We start from the raw sequence: 15,535 nt of genomic DNA, 5'->3' as shown, positions 1-15,535 counted from the left end.
CTTCAGCACCTTCAGAGATGGTGCCATCACCACCTCCCTGGGCAGCCCTGTCTTGTGGAAGTCTACTTTGATCCAACAGCTATGTTTCTGCACTCAAGCATTGAATAATTACTTGCTTACTTGTTCTGAGTCTTAGTACTTATCATCTGCTTCAGTGTAGTAGCAGTGTGGGAGAAGGTTTTTAGTTTTTATTCCAGTGTCTGAATTGAAGGTAATACATTTTTAGTTTAAAATCTATTTTGATGAGACTGTGACTATAAGGAAGAGAAAATGCCAATACACTCCTTTTTCCCTAAAGCTCAAATGAATATGCAACCATCTGAAGTAGAGCAGACTACCTGCAATGGTTTCAGTCTCACTCATTTGGTATACTTAGAAAATCAGATTGAAGCGCTTTAAAGGAGACACTTCCTATAGTACAGCCCTTCTCTTGCAGCCAGCTGTGTGTTAAAGGCATGTTCCTGGTGCTCTGTGGTCAAATGTTGCTAGTCAATCAATAACAGGCAACCTGGGATTTATGATTTCCCCCTCACTTCTCCATTAGTTGGGAAATAGTTTTTTTTCCTTCTAGAACATCACTACTTACTACCATTAGAATATTTTATTGCAGGGATTAAATATACAAGCTTTTTCCAGGAGGAAATAAAAAGGCCTCTTACTAATATTTTCAATGGATTTCTGAGCCATTGGGAGAGAGTAAGAACAAAGTTTTCCCTCTTCAGCCAAATCACACATCTTTCTTATCACTAGTGTGCTCTGGTACTGACCTAAGGTCTCTGATCTTGCTGGCACTGCAATCAGTGGCACAGCTCTCAATTATTTTAATCTTACAGAACAAGATTATACAGAGAGGGGAGGGTTATGATGATCTCACTGAGAGCACTTACTGGGGAGAATGCTGGCACTATGTTATGGGCTAGCTGAGTTTTAAACTCCATGCAAAAATTTCTTGTTCTTAATTACTCCTGTTGCAGCTACTCCCAGAAGCCACACAAAGAACAAAGCATCATTGAAGCAGGTGTGACAAGTACTCAGTCCTGAATCTGGTATTCTGTAAAATAAGTGTTAACACAAGCATCACTATGGCCAACTGCTCCTCTCCTCTGGATGGTACCTCTTATTTGCCACATGCTGATGAAAAACTAATAGCTTCAATGACTTATCTAGGTCCTTGTAGTGACCAAACCAATCTGATAATGAAGGACAGTCCCTCTACCCAGTAAGAGACAGTTCATGGTCCTAAAGAACTGGATGAACAATGCAGGTGAATACCAAGTGGGAGATGAAGTGACTCACCTAAGTCACACAGGAAACCTGCAGCAGGGTGCCAAGCAGCTCACAGCTGAACACGGAAGAAAGATAATTGCTCCCATACTGCATCTACACTGCCTTCATCTCTGAGCTCACACAGCTCCATGTTTCACTGGGCAGCTGTGTTGCAATGGCTGTCTCTGCCATAGGCCAAACTCATTCCTCTCCAATGCCTTCAAGCACTGAAGCCAAAAGACACATGAAGCTGGGTCCTTAGGTAAACTGGCCAAAGCACATTATGTTCCTTGAGAGACAGGGCTTGCTCCCATGCTGTCTCTGGTCATGCCAGGTTCTGCTAAGACTCACTCACTGGAACAAACAGATGAAGCATGTTTGAATCTCTTCCAAGGAGGGCCCTCCAATCTAAGCAACTTGAAAGAGAAGAGGAAACAGAGAGAGAAGGAAAGAGAAAGAAAAGGAAAGAGAAAAGGAAAGGGAAAAAGAGAAAGAGAAAAAAAGAAGAAAGACATAGAAAGACAGAAAAAGAGAAAAAGAAAGAGAAAGAGAGAGGAAAGTAAAAACCAAGCCCTAAAAAATCTGCAAAGCAGCAATCCACTGCAAGGTCACAAATGTTAAGTTTCTAGGGTTACTTCCATGCTTCCACACTTGATTTAAAGTGAGACTGCAGTTTAGCTTCCCTAATACTGTGACACTGGTGTAGGTACTGGTGTGTTTTTCACTAATGTAGCTCGAACTTGCCCACTAATAACCTATCTAGTTTCAAACTACAGCCAAGTTGGACTTTTCCCTATCAGGCTGATGGTGAAATCAACCTCTGCAAAGGGTCTCAAATGAAATCTGGTGTCAGATATGAACCGTAATTAAACTCTCTTCCATTTTCCAGCCTGCTACTAGACTCTGCAGACTTAGAAATCCAGGAAACTGATGTCCTTCCAAGTCACATGAACTCAGACCTATCTCTAATCAACAAAATCCTGCTGGGAGAAAGGCAAGTTGGTAAAGTTCTTCCCTATTGAAGTGTATTCACTCATTCCCTGGAGGGGAACACAAGCAACAAGTTCATGACCAGCAGGATTGCTCCTCTTCCTCTAGTAAGTTGAATGGACAAGTCTAAGAAATGCTTGCTTATGCTGGTGTACATTTCATACTCCACAAGCCAGCCCCTATTGAGACAAATAAAGCCACTTGAACACTGTGGATAGAATCATAGAATCATAGAATCAACCAGGTTGGAAGAGACCTCCAAGATCATCCAGTCCAACCCATCCCCCAGCCCTATCCAGTCAACCAGACCATGGCACTAAGTGCCTCATCCAGGCTTTTCTTGAACACCTCCAGGGACAACGACTCCACCACCTCCCTGGGCAGCCCATTCCAATGCCAATCACTCTCTCTGGCAGGAACTTCCTCCTAACATCCAGCCTATTACTTCCCCCAGCACAACTTGAGACTGTCCCCCCTTGTTCTATTGGTGGTTGCCTGGCAGAAGAGGCCACCCCCTTTGGAGGAAAAAGAAAGAACAAGTGAACAGAAAAATCACAGATCTGTACATAGGAAGGACATTATCCCAAAATGTGCACTTACCTTACAAAATGCCCTTCTTGACATCTACTGTCTAATGTTAGTTTTGTTATTTTGGCTTCTACAGGAAGCCTAATTTTAGTTTTACTTGCTTCCTTGTCCATGGACTCCAAATAAAAGACTGGTTTCTTGGCTACAAAGCTTTCAACCAACCAGTTTAGTATAAACGAGTCACTGTAGTCAGAACGCATGGAACATTCAAGCCCTCATGTGGGCTGCCTATTACAGAAGAGACTCTAAACCAGCCACATAAGGAACACAAACTCAATGTATTCTGGCAGACCCAGGCTTACAGAACAACCTTTTTACTCTATGGCTGCCAACTCTGAGCGTAACGATTTGAAACGCGGTGTCGCTCTGCGATACATACACCCACACTTACTACACCAGCATCAACTATGAGCTCACACAGGCCACCCTGCCATGGATAATGCTTTGGACTGCTGTCCTCTATCTCAACTAGCCAAGATCATCATGTGCACATGACTTCTGTGACTGTTTTCATTAACAACAATGGTGATCAAGAGGGCTGAGAACACTCTCTGTAAAGCCAACATGAACTATCTTCTATGTAGAACTAAAATACATCAAAGGAAAACAGTTCCCATAAATGTTTAGCTCACTAAACTTCCTCATGGTAGGACTCATGAAAACCACATTCCTATAGATGCTTTGGCACAATCACTCCCCAGTTCAAGAGGGACATAGAACTGCTTGAGAGAGTCCAGCACAGAGCCACAGAGATGATGGAGGGAATGGAATACCTCTGTTAGGAGGAGAGCCTGAGGCAGCTGGGGCTGTGCTGCTGGGAGAAGAGGAGACTGAGAGGTGACCTCAGCAATGGTTATCAATATGTGCAGGTGAGTGCCAGGAGGCTGGAGCCAGGCTCTGCTGGGTGATGCCCAGGGACAGCACAAGGGGCAGTGGGTGGAAGCTGAGGCAGAGGAAGTCTCATTGAAACATGAGGAGGAATTTTTTCCCTGTGAGGGTGACAGAGCCCTGGCACAGGCTGCCCAGGGGGGTTGTGGAGTCTCCCTCTCTGGAGATATTCCAAACCTGCCTGCATGTGTTCCTGTGTGATCTGTCTAGGAGATCCTGCTGTGGCAGGGGATTGGACTGGATGAGCTTTGGAGGTCACTTCCAGCCCCTGACATTCTATGATTCCATGATCACTCCACCTCGATCACATATAGTCAGATCACTGATGGCACCCTGGTCTGCCTCTAGCAGCTTACTCCTTTCCCCTCAGAAGGTGTTTCATCTCTTAAAAGTCTCCTTTGGATCTTCAGCCTTCTGGCTTGGCACAAGAGCTGCTTCAGCCAGTACTTAAAGCTAAGTATGCCTTTAACTGTACCAACTGCAGTTCTGTTTGCAAAGTGAACGTCGCATTCATGCCTGATTAGACCTCACTGGGGTTCTGCAAAACCACTTCCTTGTCATGAGCACACTTCTTCATGAAGTACTTGAAGGAGATGATGCATGCCATGGCTTCTCCCTGTCGTGTAACAGCTCTTATCCATCATGAAGAAATCCACAACTCACACCTCCCAAAAGGCAAGAATACAGCTGCTGGTACAAGGCGACATACATGCAGCCCTGCAGCCCTCCTGTCACAAAGAGCCACAACGAGCTGGGTGAAAAGAAGGCTATGGCCAGACCCACAGGCTTTCAAATGGATTGTGCAGGCTACAATGCACTCCTTGGCTGTGACTGAGAAGTCTGCTATAAAGAAGAGGGCAGACTAGCTAAGCTCTTCTGACAAGCTAGGTCCAGCCAGCAGTTCGGCCACCCCTAGCTGAAGGAAGGCCAAAGCAGCAGAACTGGTTCGCAGCGAGAAGCTGCACTGAAGTATGTGAAACTATTACTCACCTCCAGGCAGGCAAGGAGTGGGGGAAGGTATGTGCAGAAGTAGATGGCAAAAGGAAAAGGAGCAGGAGGTAGAAAATTTCATTTAACTGGCCCCTGCCTGAGTTTTAACAGCAAATGGAACTGGCAAAACTTGCTTTAGGGATTGCTGCAGGCACTGACAGAGGAACAGAATCAAATCTGGCAGGAGCTGGGGGGGAGGGAGAAAACCAGAGAATGTAAGGGAGGGACCAGCATACTAAGCTGGAGATTTTGACAATAATTATTCTATTTAAAGCACTGAAGTGACACTATTTTTATCCACTGCTTTCAAAATGAGCTTGCATTGGCAGTTTCCATCAGATGCCAGACTCTTCTGAGTGGTACAGCACATGGCAGAGAACTGCCTCAAACATGCCTAAGAGCGCAGCTTGCTGCCACGGCTCCTGACTGAGAGTGCAGGAGTGAAAAGCCTTCAGCTCCTCACCCACAGCAGAATGCCTCCTGAAAATGGAATAAAACTAACAGTATGGTGATGCTTTGAATAATGAGATGGATTTTTACCTGTGGATTTTTAACTTGCTGCTCTGCTCTGTACTTTCTAGCCACTGCTAGCACTCCGTGGTAGGTGAAACAAAAGAATGCTCTGGCCAGGCAAAAAGGCTGAAAAAGAAATCTAAACAATGGCTTCCCACAGGGCACTTCTCTTGGCTTTTAACTCACAGCCTCCCCAGCACTGCCAGCAAACAGCACACACCACTGGAGATCTGTATGTGATACAGCACACCAAGGTCAATTTATTCAACTGTGACTACAGGGTCCAGTTTTTTACTGCATAATGCATTAAGTTTGGAATTTACTGGAAGCTGTCTCCGGTGGTTAACTCCTTCTGTGACTTCAGATACACAGCGAAGGTCAAGTACAGCAATGCTCATCTGGTTGAAAAGATCAGGAAAAACAGCTTTCCTGCTTTGTTAGAGTAAGCATCACTCATGCTGCAGAAGTGCATAGCAAATTCTGACCTGTGCATTAAAAAGCTTATCTTACAGCTTTACCTCCTTTCCTCTTCTTGCCTGCCCAGTGAAAGCTGCCATTACCTCACCTGAAACAGCTGAAATAGTAGCTCTGGACAAATGTTACTTTTCCAACTTACAAGAAGTAGTCATGCAAGCATTACACAATTTCTGTGATACAGAATCACAGAATGGTTTAGGTTGGAAGGGACCTCAAAGGTCCATAGGCAGGGACACCTCCCACTAGAACAGGTCGCTCAGGGCTTCATCCAACCTGGCCTTGAGCACCTCCAGGGAGGTTGTGGAGCACAAAATCACCCAATGTGATCAAAGATCACATTGGGTGATTCTGTGCTCCACAACCTCCCTGGGCAACCTGTGCCAGTGTCTCACCACCCTCACTGCAAACAACTTCTTCCTAACACCCAGGTTCAATCTCCCCTCTGCCAGTTCAAACCCATTCCTCCTCATCCTGCCCTTACAAGACCTTGCCAATAGTCCCTCCCCAGCCCTCCTGTAGGCTCCCTTCAGACACTGGAAGGAAGCAATTTTTTTTTCTACAACAGAAGCCTCTCTGTTGAAAAACTCCCAACATTTAAAACACACACAATTAGGAACAGCTCTGACTCAGAAGAACACAAGTTTCCCTCTGCTCTCATCAGAGCAAAATCATGCAGATGAATCATCTAAGTAGGTTGAATGGAGTTTCTGAACCCATCGTATCTCTCCCTTCAGTGAGTTAAGAAAGGCTGTTTACAGGAACATGATTCTCTCCACTCCTGCCTCCTCAGCACTCACACCAACACAACGTTCAAAACACAACAGAGTTCTTCATTCTTCATAACCACACCGGGGAAGGTGAATAATGTGTCCTAAAAGATGCATGCATTTCCTTCAAACCCTTAGCTTGTATCTGTTCCCTTGATATCTTGCTACAAAAGAAAGGATCAATCATAGAGTCACAGAATTGCCAGGGCTGGAAGGGACCTCAAGGATAATCCAGTTCCAACCCCCCTGCCATGGCCAGGGACACCCTCACACTAGATAAGGTTGCTCAGAGCCACATCCAGCCTGGCCTTAAACACGCCAGGGGAGATTTAGGCTGGAGGTGAGGAGAAAGTTCTTCACTGAGAGAGTCATTGGACACTGGAATGGGCTGCCCGGGGAGGTGGTGGAGTCGCCGTCCCTGGAGCTGTTCAAGGCAGGACTGGACGTGGCACTTGGTGCCATGGTCTGGCCTTGAGCTCTGTGCTAAAGGGTTGGACTTGATAATCTGTGAGGTCTCTTCCAACCCTGATGATACTGTGTGATACGGTGTGTGTGATACCTCCAGGGATGAGGCTTCCACCATCTCCCTGGGCAACCTGTCCCAGTGTCTTACCATCCTCATATTAAAGAACTTCTTCCTAACATCCACTCTGAATCTACCCACTTACAGTTTTGCTCCATTTCCCCCACTCCTATCACTACCTGTCACCCTAAAACATCCCTCCCCAGCTTTCCTGTAGGCCCCTGTCAGAAAATGGAAGGCCACAATAAAGTCTCCTCAGAGCCTTCTCATCTCCAGATTGAATAACCTCAACACTCTCAGTCTGTCTCCATAGCAGAGCTGCTGCAGCCCTCTGATCATCCTCCTGGCCCTGCTCTGGACACCTTCCAGCATGTCCATATACTTCTTGTAATGGGGCTCCAGAACTGGATGCAGTACTCCAGGTGGGGTCTCACCAGTGGAGCAGAGGGGGAGAATCATCTCCCTGGCCCTGCTGGCTACACTCCTCCTGCTGCAGCCCAGGCTCTGGTTGCCCTCCGGGCTGCAAGTGCACACTGCTGACATCCAGCAGCAACCCCAAGTCCATTTCCTCAGGGCTGCTCTCAAGCCAGTCACTGCCTAGCAGGATTGCCCTGACCCAGATTGTACTTGGTCTTGTTGAACCTCATGAGGCTGTCTTCTGCCCACCTCTCCAGTTTGTCCAGGTCCCTCTGGATGGATCCCTGCCCTCCAACCTGTCAGCTGCACCACACAGCTTGGTGGTGTCAGCAAACTTGCTGAGGCTGCACTCAATGCCACTCTCCATGGCACTGACAAAGATGTTGAACAAGACTGGTCTCAGAACTGATCCTTGAGGACTCCACTTGTCACTGGCCTCCACTGGGACATGGACTCAGTGACAGCCACTCTCTGGGTGCACCCATCAAGCCACTTCTTCATCCACTGAGCTGTCCATCCACCAAACCCATGTTTTACCAGCTTGGAGACCAGGATGTGGTGCGGGACACTGTCAGAGGCCTCACTCAGGTCCAGGTAAATGATCATAGAATCATAGAATCAACCAGGTTGGAAGAGACCTCCAAGATCATCCAGTCCAACCTATCACCCAGCCCTAACCAATCAACCAGACCATGGCACTAAGTGCCTCATCCAGTCTTTTCTTGAAGACCCCCAGGGATGGTGCCTCCACCACCTCCCTGGGCAGCCCATTCCAATGATGTCACTTGCTTGTCCTTCATCTATTGATGTTGTGACCTTTTCATAGACAGCCACCAGGTTTGTAAGGCATGATTTGCCCTTGGTGAAGCTGTGCTGGTTGTATCCAATCACCTCTTTGTTACTCTTCTGTTTCAGCAGTGCCTCCAGAGGATCTGCTCCATGATATTGCTGGACACAGAGGTGAGACTGTTCACTTTAAAGAGTCATTCAATCTTATTTTCAAGGGCCTACTTATTAAACTCCCAGTTTCCATCAGGGAAGTTCAGGATTGCACCTAGTACAGGCAGAACAGTACTGCAGGATGTTTTCTAAGGATGTTATCCCCAAGCTATTTCTGTTAGCCATGAAGTGTTCCACAGAGACACATCCTGGCTCTTCAGTTTATCTGGAAGGCTACCAAATGTGCTCAGTGCTAGATGAAAATGGAAAAATCCATGAGATCATAACAAAATGAATCATCTTCTCAAATAATCAATGCTGCTAACCTAAAGGTATTCCTTCAGCAAGTGTTGTCTCCTAAGTGTCTGTCTTGTGCTCTGCTTAATGTAAAGACAGCTACTGCCAGTTTGTTGTGCTAGGTTTTTAATGCACATCCTCACATGGCAGAAAGACAGAGAAGCCTTGAGGTGTCCAGAGAAGGGTGACAAGGCTGGGGAGAGGCCTTGAGCACAGCCCTACGAGGAGAGGCTGAGGGAGCTGGGATTGGTTAGCCTGGAGAAGAGGAGGCTAAGGGGAGACCTTATTGCTGTCTGCAACTACCTGAGGGGAGGTTGTGGCCAGGAGGAGGTTGCTCTCTTCTCTCAGGTGGCCAGCACCAGAACGAGAGGACACAGCCTCAGGCTGTGCCAGGGGAGATTTAGGCTGGAGGTGAGGAGAAAGTTCTTCCCTGAGAGAGTCATTGGACACTGGAATGGGCTGCCCGGGGAGGTGGTGGAGTCGCCGTCCCTGGAGCTGTTCAAGGCAGGACTGGACGTGGCACTTGGTGCCATGGTCTGGCCTTGAGCTCTGTGGTAAAGGGTTGGACTTGATGATCTGTGAGGTCTCTTCCAACCCTGATGATACTGGGATACTGTGATACTGGGATACTGTGATACTGTGATACTGTGATCAAGTCCAACCCTTTACCACAGAGCAGAACACATTAGGATCTGTGGTAAGGGCAGAGAGGCTAACTTCACGAGATTTTCCTTCTATGCTGTGTTGCCAAATCCTGTCACTCTCCCAACAGGCAAATGCAGCTGTGGTACCTGTGATGGACAGAGTAGGTGAACACAGGTACAGTCCCAACTGCTTCCTTACAGAGACAACTGTTGTGTTGCTGTGCTAGTTTGAAGCCAGCTAGAATGTTTTGGTGAGAAGAACTAGATTACAGGCTGTGAGAAGAAAACAGTGGTGATGTCTGCTTCACTCATAGGCTTGCTGAGATGTATAGGAACAAGAATGTAAATATAGATAACGGAGACGCTCTCTGGGCTTTGTGGGCTGCATTTCTCTCTCTAACCTAACCTGCCACCTTTGTGACTAATCCACCTGCTCCCCAACCCCCCATGCTGACCCTCTAATCTTCCTTGGGCACAAGGAAACATCTGGGATAAAGTAGAGAGGGGTGGGAGAAGGTGGAAGGGTGGTTGGGAGCCCCTCCTGGGCACTCAGGTTTCTGGGAGGGCTGTTGTGTTTCTGTATCACCTTTTACCTTGTCTATTTCTGTCTATAACTGTATGTACTGTAAACACCTGCTTGCATATTGTGCTAAGCATCATTCAATTTCCAGAGCCCTCGACTCTACTCTGGGTGATTTACTAATCGTGAGGGGGTGGGGAACACCCAAACCATCACATCTTTGTTTTGGCACTCCAGCGTGGGAGCTGTGACACGAGAAGGGGCAGCCACATGGCATGAGCCCTGGCCTCAGCTCCTACAGGCCACTGCACAACCAAAGCCACATGGAAATCAAACCCAATAACATATTTGCCTGGCCAAACACAAACAACACTGCTACTTGTATATGGCCTTGTCACAATTAACTTTCTGAACAGCTTCAGGTAACTAAGTGCCAGCCCAGCATACACACAGCACCACAAGAGTTTACCTGATTAAAGGAGTGGAAGTTTTATAGTCTTACATGTGGATCTTCAAATCCTTTTAAAGCTGACTTAGTTCAGCATAGGTTATACTAGGAACAAGCCTAGACAGTGTCAGAACTGAGAACTACTGCATGCAGAGTTGTTGTGGTTTACTCAGTTACCTTTAAACCAATTGTAAGCTCAAGAGGTGTGAATTCTGTATGTGGAAGAAGTTTTCATGCTACTCAACTATCTACCTGCAGCATTTTCAACAGGAATGAAGAAGGCCAGACAGATGGCAGAAAGCCAGCTCCTGCAAAGTATCTGTGGAAGTCAACCCTGTGCTGGGCTGCAGCAAGAGCAGTGTGGGCAGCAGGGCAAGGGAGGGGATTCTGCCCCTTGGCTCTGCTCTCCTCACACCCCACCTGCAGTCCTGGGGGCAGTTCTGGAGCCCCCAGCACAAGCAGGACATGGAAGTGTTGGAGCCAGTGCAGAGGAGGCCACCAAAATGCTGAGCAGGCTGCAGCAGCTCTGCTCTGAGGCCAGACTGAGAGAGTTGGGGCTGTGCAGCATGCAGAAGAGAAGGCTTCCAGGAGACCTTGGAGTGACCTTCCAGCATCTGAAGGGGGCTACAGAAGGCTGGGAAGGGACTACTGACAAGGTCTTGTAATGACAGGACAAGGGGTAATGGGTTTGAACTGGCAGAGGGGAGATTCAAACTAGATGTTAGGAAAGGGTTGTTTGCAGTGAGGGTGGTGAGACACTGGCACAGGTTGCCCAGGGAGGTTGCGGCTGCTGCCTCCCTGGAGGTGTTAAAGGTGATGTTGGATGAGGACTTGAGTGACCTGTTCTAGTGGGAGGTGTCCCTGCCTATGGCAGGGGGTTGGGACTGGATGAGCTTTGAGGTCCCTGTTGGAGCCAGTCCAGAGGACAACACAAAATTGCTCAGAGGGCTGCAGCAGCTCTGCTATGAAGACAGGATACAAGAGTTGGGGCTCTGCAGCCTGGAGAAGAGAAGGCTTCGAGGACACCTTGGAGTGGCCTTCCAGTATCTGAAGGGGGCTACAGGAAGGGTGGGGAGGGACACTGACAAGGTCTTGTGAGGATAGGATAAGGGACAATGGGTTTAAACTGGCAGAGGGGAGATTGAAAGTGTATGTTAGGAAGAATTTCTCTGCAGTGAAGGTGGTGAGACACTGGCACAGGTTGCGGAGCACAGATCAAAGACCACATTGGGTGATTCTGTGCTCCACAACCTCCCTGGAAGTGTTCAGGATCAGGCTGGATGAGTCCTTGAGCAACGTGTTCTAGTGGGAGATGTCCCTGCCCATGGCAGGGGTTGGGACTGGCTGAGCTTTGAGGTCCCTTCCAACCTAAACCATTAAAAAGAAAAGGCCAAATGGTAATAATTTAAAGTCTGACCTGGACACTGACAAGAAGCAGCAACTTAGGTGGCAAAAAGCCAAACCTTTCCCCTGAACCTCCAGCTAACTCTTGCCCAAGTTGACTCTTGCTACAGTTACAAACTCTTGCTGTAGCTGAAGTGTTGCTAAAGCTATGTCCACTAAAGTCTGAAGTATTCAAAAGAGCAGACTAAGATAAATAAAACCCAGAGGAAGCTCTGTAAATAATACCTAAAACCAGCTGCTGTGCCTTAGTAGGAGTTAATGCAGACAAGCAGATGTTTACTAGTGCTGTTCTTCACTCAGGAGACTGCCAGGCACTTGCAAACCCCCTCTGGTCTCAAGAAGATCCTCCAGAAAATGTCATGAAATATGTTTGTTTGAGGGGGAGATTTTTGCTTGCTTTTTAAAGTAGTGAAAACGAAGCACAGAAGCATAACACCGTGGTGGGTGACACAAAGCAGGCCACTGAAAGCTACCTCTGACTCCCCCAGGCTGTGTTTGATACAGCTAGGCTGCATGGTATCACAGGATCACAGGATCACCAAGGTTGGAAGAGACCTCACAGCTTGAGGCTGTGTCCTCTTGTTCTGGTGCTGGCCACCTGAGAGAAGAGAGCAACCTCCTCCTGGCCACAACCACCCCTCAGGTAGTTGTAGACAGCAATAAGGTCTGCCCTGAGCCTCCTCTTCTCCAGGCTAACCAATCCCAGCTCCCTCAGCCTCTCCTCGTAGGGCTGTGCTCAAGGCCTCTCCCCAGCCTCGTTGCCCTTCTCTGGACACGCTCAAGCATCTCAATGTCCCTCCTAAACTGGGGGGCCCAGAACTGAACACAGGACTCAAGGTGTGGTCTAACCAGTGCAGAGTACAGGGGCAGAATGACCTCCCTGCTCCTGCTGGCCACACCATTCCTGATGCAGGCCAGGATGCCATTGGCTCTCTTGGCCACCTGGGCACACTGTTGCCTCATCTTCAGCTTACTATCTATCAGTACCCCCAGGTCCCTTTCCTCCTGGCTGCTTTCCAGCCACTCTGTTACCAGCCTGTAGCTTGGGGTTGTTGTGGCCAAAGTGCAGAACCCTGCACTTGGCCTTGTTCAATCTCATACCCTTGGCCTCTGCCCACCCATCCAGCCTGGCCAGGTCCCTCTGCAGGGCTCTCCTACCTTCCAACAGATCAACACCTGCTCCTAGCTTGGTGTCATCTGCAAACTTACTGATGCTGGACTCAATCCCCTCGTCCAGGTCATCAATAAAGATATTGAACAGGACTGTGCCCAGCACTGATCCTTGGGGAACACCACCAGTGACAGCTGCCAACTGGATGTGGCACCATTCACCACCACTCTCTGAGCTCTGCCATCCAGCCAGTTCTTGACCCAGCACAGAGTGAATCTGTCCAAACCACGAGCAGCCAGCTTGGCCAGGAGCTTCTTGTGGCAGACAGTGTCAAAGGCTTTGCTGAAGTTCAGGTAGACTACGTCCGTGTTTAATGCTGTTTCTTTCTGATGCAAGCAAACATGCATTTTGAGAACAATATCTGCCTCCTGCAGAAGTCCTCAGGCTATTTTAAGAAAGAGAACTAATTTGTTTCTGAAACAGTGTGAACATAAAAGATCCTCCCTTTTCCTCTTTGCTCTAAATGAGGCCCTACAGAAAACATCTGCACTTTCAGTATTCAAAACCCAGCAGTCCTGCTCTCCTGCTCTGGTTATTTGCTCACATCACTTGGATTTTCTCCTCTCTCACAGAGAAGTCAGACTGCACCTTACCACAACTCTCTTCCACTTCAAAAGGTCACTCTGACCCAGAACAGCTCTCCAGTCTAGACAAGAACCTGACTAAACAAAGCCAAGAAAGACTGTGGTCTGAGGAGCGGGCACCCACAGCTAGGCTAACGCAAAGCTGTGCATGTCAACTGCAGCAGCACTGCTGGGAGCAGGGCTTATTTCTGCTTCAGCTGTCTCTGGGGCAAGGTCAGGCTGCCTACTGTGTCAGGGATGTGGGAGACCTGCTGGCTGCAGCTCTCTCAAACGCCCCTTATCCTGAGACAGGAGAGGAGCCAGTCCCTTCACAAGAGGAAACAAGAGCCCTGCAGATATTCTTTCCTGCTAAGCATCATCATTGAAAGAGTAGATGGGACTGGCCCAGGACTCATCTGCATGGTTTCTGACACTTTGGGGAGCACTCCAAGGATTGATGTTTCTTCCTCAAGATATTTGCAGAATGTGATGGTTTAGGTGTTCCCTGCCCAGCACCCCCCCCCCCCCCCCCCCCCCCCACTTAGCAAATCACCCAGACTAGACTCAGCCAGCTCTGGAAATCGAATGAAGCTTATATTTACAGCTTAGCACAATGTACAAACAGATAGTTACAGCATATACAGTTTTAGACAGACATAGACAAGGTAAAAGGTAATACAGAAACACAACAGCCCTCCCAGAAACCTGAGTCCCCAGGAGGGGCTCTCAACCACCCCTGCACCTTCCCCCTACCCCTCTCAACCTTACCCCAGTCCCAAGGAAGAATGGAGGTTCAGCCAGGGGGGTTAGGAGGCAAAGTGGATTAGAAAAGAAATGGAAGGTGAGGTTAGAGAGTGAGATCCAGCTTGGAGCTTGCCAGCAGCAGAGGAGAACACTCCTTTATCTATGTTTTGCTTTCATTCTTATACATCTCAGCAAGCCTATGAGGGAAGTAGACATCACCACTGTTTCCCTTTCACAGCCTGTGATGTAGTTCTTCTTACCCAAACATTCCAGCTAGCTTCAAACTAGCACACAGAAGCACCTCAGGATGAGCCCCATAGCTTTTCAAATCCACTAGCAAAGTAGATGGGAGGTTATTTTGATGCTGAAGTGCAGAAAAAGTACTTTGGGTGTCTGAGGTCAGTTCACCAAACTGTTTGGCAGACAAGTGAGCAGACAGGTGTTACTCTCTGTGAGTGTTTCCTCAGCAGTACAGAGCCAGCAGATGCCTCCTCTTCATGGGATGCTGAGTCAGAGAAGCCTTGTTTTCAGAACCCACTGTTTTCCAAGAAAAAGGACCATGTAAAAGGGATAGTAGTACTGTGAAGCACAAGTATCTTGTCTGAAGTGAAACATCTGATTTTGCTGCAAATCTGTACTGTGAACACAAAACCAAAATTCAGCCAGGACCTGCACCTGGGTCACAACAACGCCAAGCAACACTACAGGCTTGGGGCAGGGTGGCTGGAGAGCTGCTGCAGAAAGGGATCTGGGGGCTGCAATAGACAGGAGGTGAATGTGAGCCAGCAGAGTGCCCAGGTGGCCAATGGCATCCTGGCTGGGATTAGAAATGCTGTGGCCAGCAGGAGCATGGAGTTGATTGTCCCCTTGGGCTTGGCTTTGGTGAGGCCACACCTTGAGTGTTGCGTTCAGTTTTGAGCACTGCAATACAAAAGAGATGTGCAGGTGCTGGAGTGGGGCCAGAGGAGGGCAACAATGCTGGAGAAGAGCCTGGAGAATAAATCTGATGAGGAGCAGCTAAGGGAGCTGAGGATGGGTAGTCTGAAACAGAGGAGGCTGAGGGGAGGCCTCACTGCTGGCTACAGCTACCTGAAGGGACATTGTGGAGAGGCTGCTGCTGGGCTCTGCTCACAGGTAACTGGAGACAGAACAAGGGGGAATGGCCTCGAGCTGAGGCTGGGGAGGCTTGGACTGGACATTAGGGAAAAGCTTTTCATAGAGTGTTCAGAGAGTGGAATGAGCTGCCCAGGGAGGTGGTGGAGTCACCCAGCCTGGCTGTGTTTCAGGGTGGTTTGGATGTGGAGCTTAGGGCTATGGTTTAAGGTGAATCTTGCAGAGTAGGGTTCTAGGTTGGCCTTGGTGATGCTGAGGAGCTTTGCCAGCCTG

General features: G+C 48.3%; 1 protein-coding gene across 2 annotated transcripts in view; it reads right to left on the bottom strand.

Moving 5' to 3' along the window:
• The window catches only part of TGFBR2 (transforming growth factor beta receptor 2), a 90,328-nt gene that overhangs the window by 49,471 nt on the left and 25,322 nt on the right, over nt 1–15,535 (bottom strand). The gene's annotated exons all lie outside the window — the stretch shown is intronic.

This window comes from Pogoniulus pusillus, chromosome 32 (assembly GCF_015220805.1).
Source record: "Pogoniulus pusillus isolate bPogPus1 chromosome 32, bPogPus1.pri, whole genome shotgun sequence".
NCBI lineage: Eukaryota > Metazoa > Chordata > Aves > Piciformes > Lybiidae > Pogoniulus > Pogoniulus pusillus.
The sequence above is the reverse complement of the archived record's forward strand: the minus strand, read 5'-3'. Positions and strand labels throughout refer to the sequence as shown.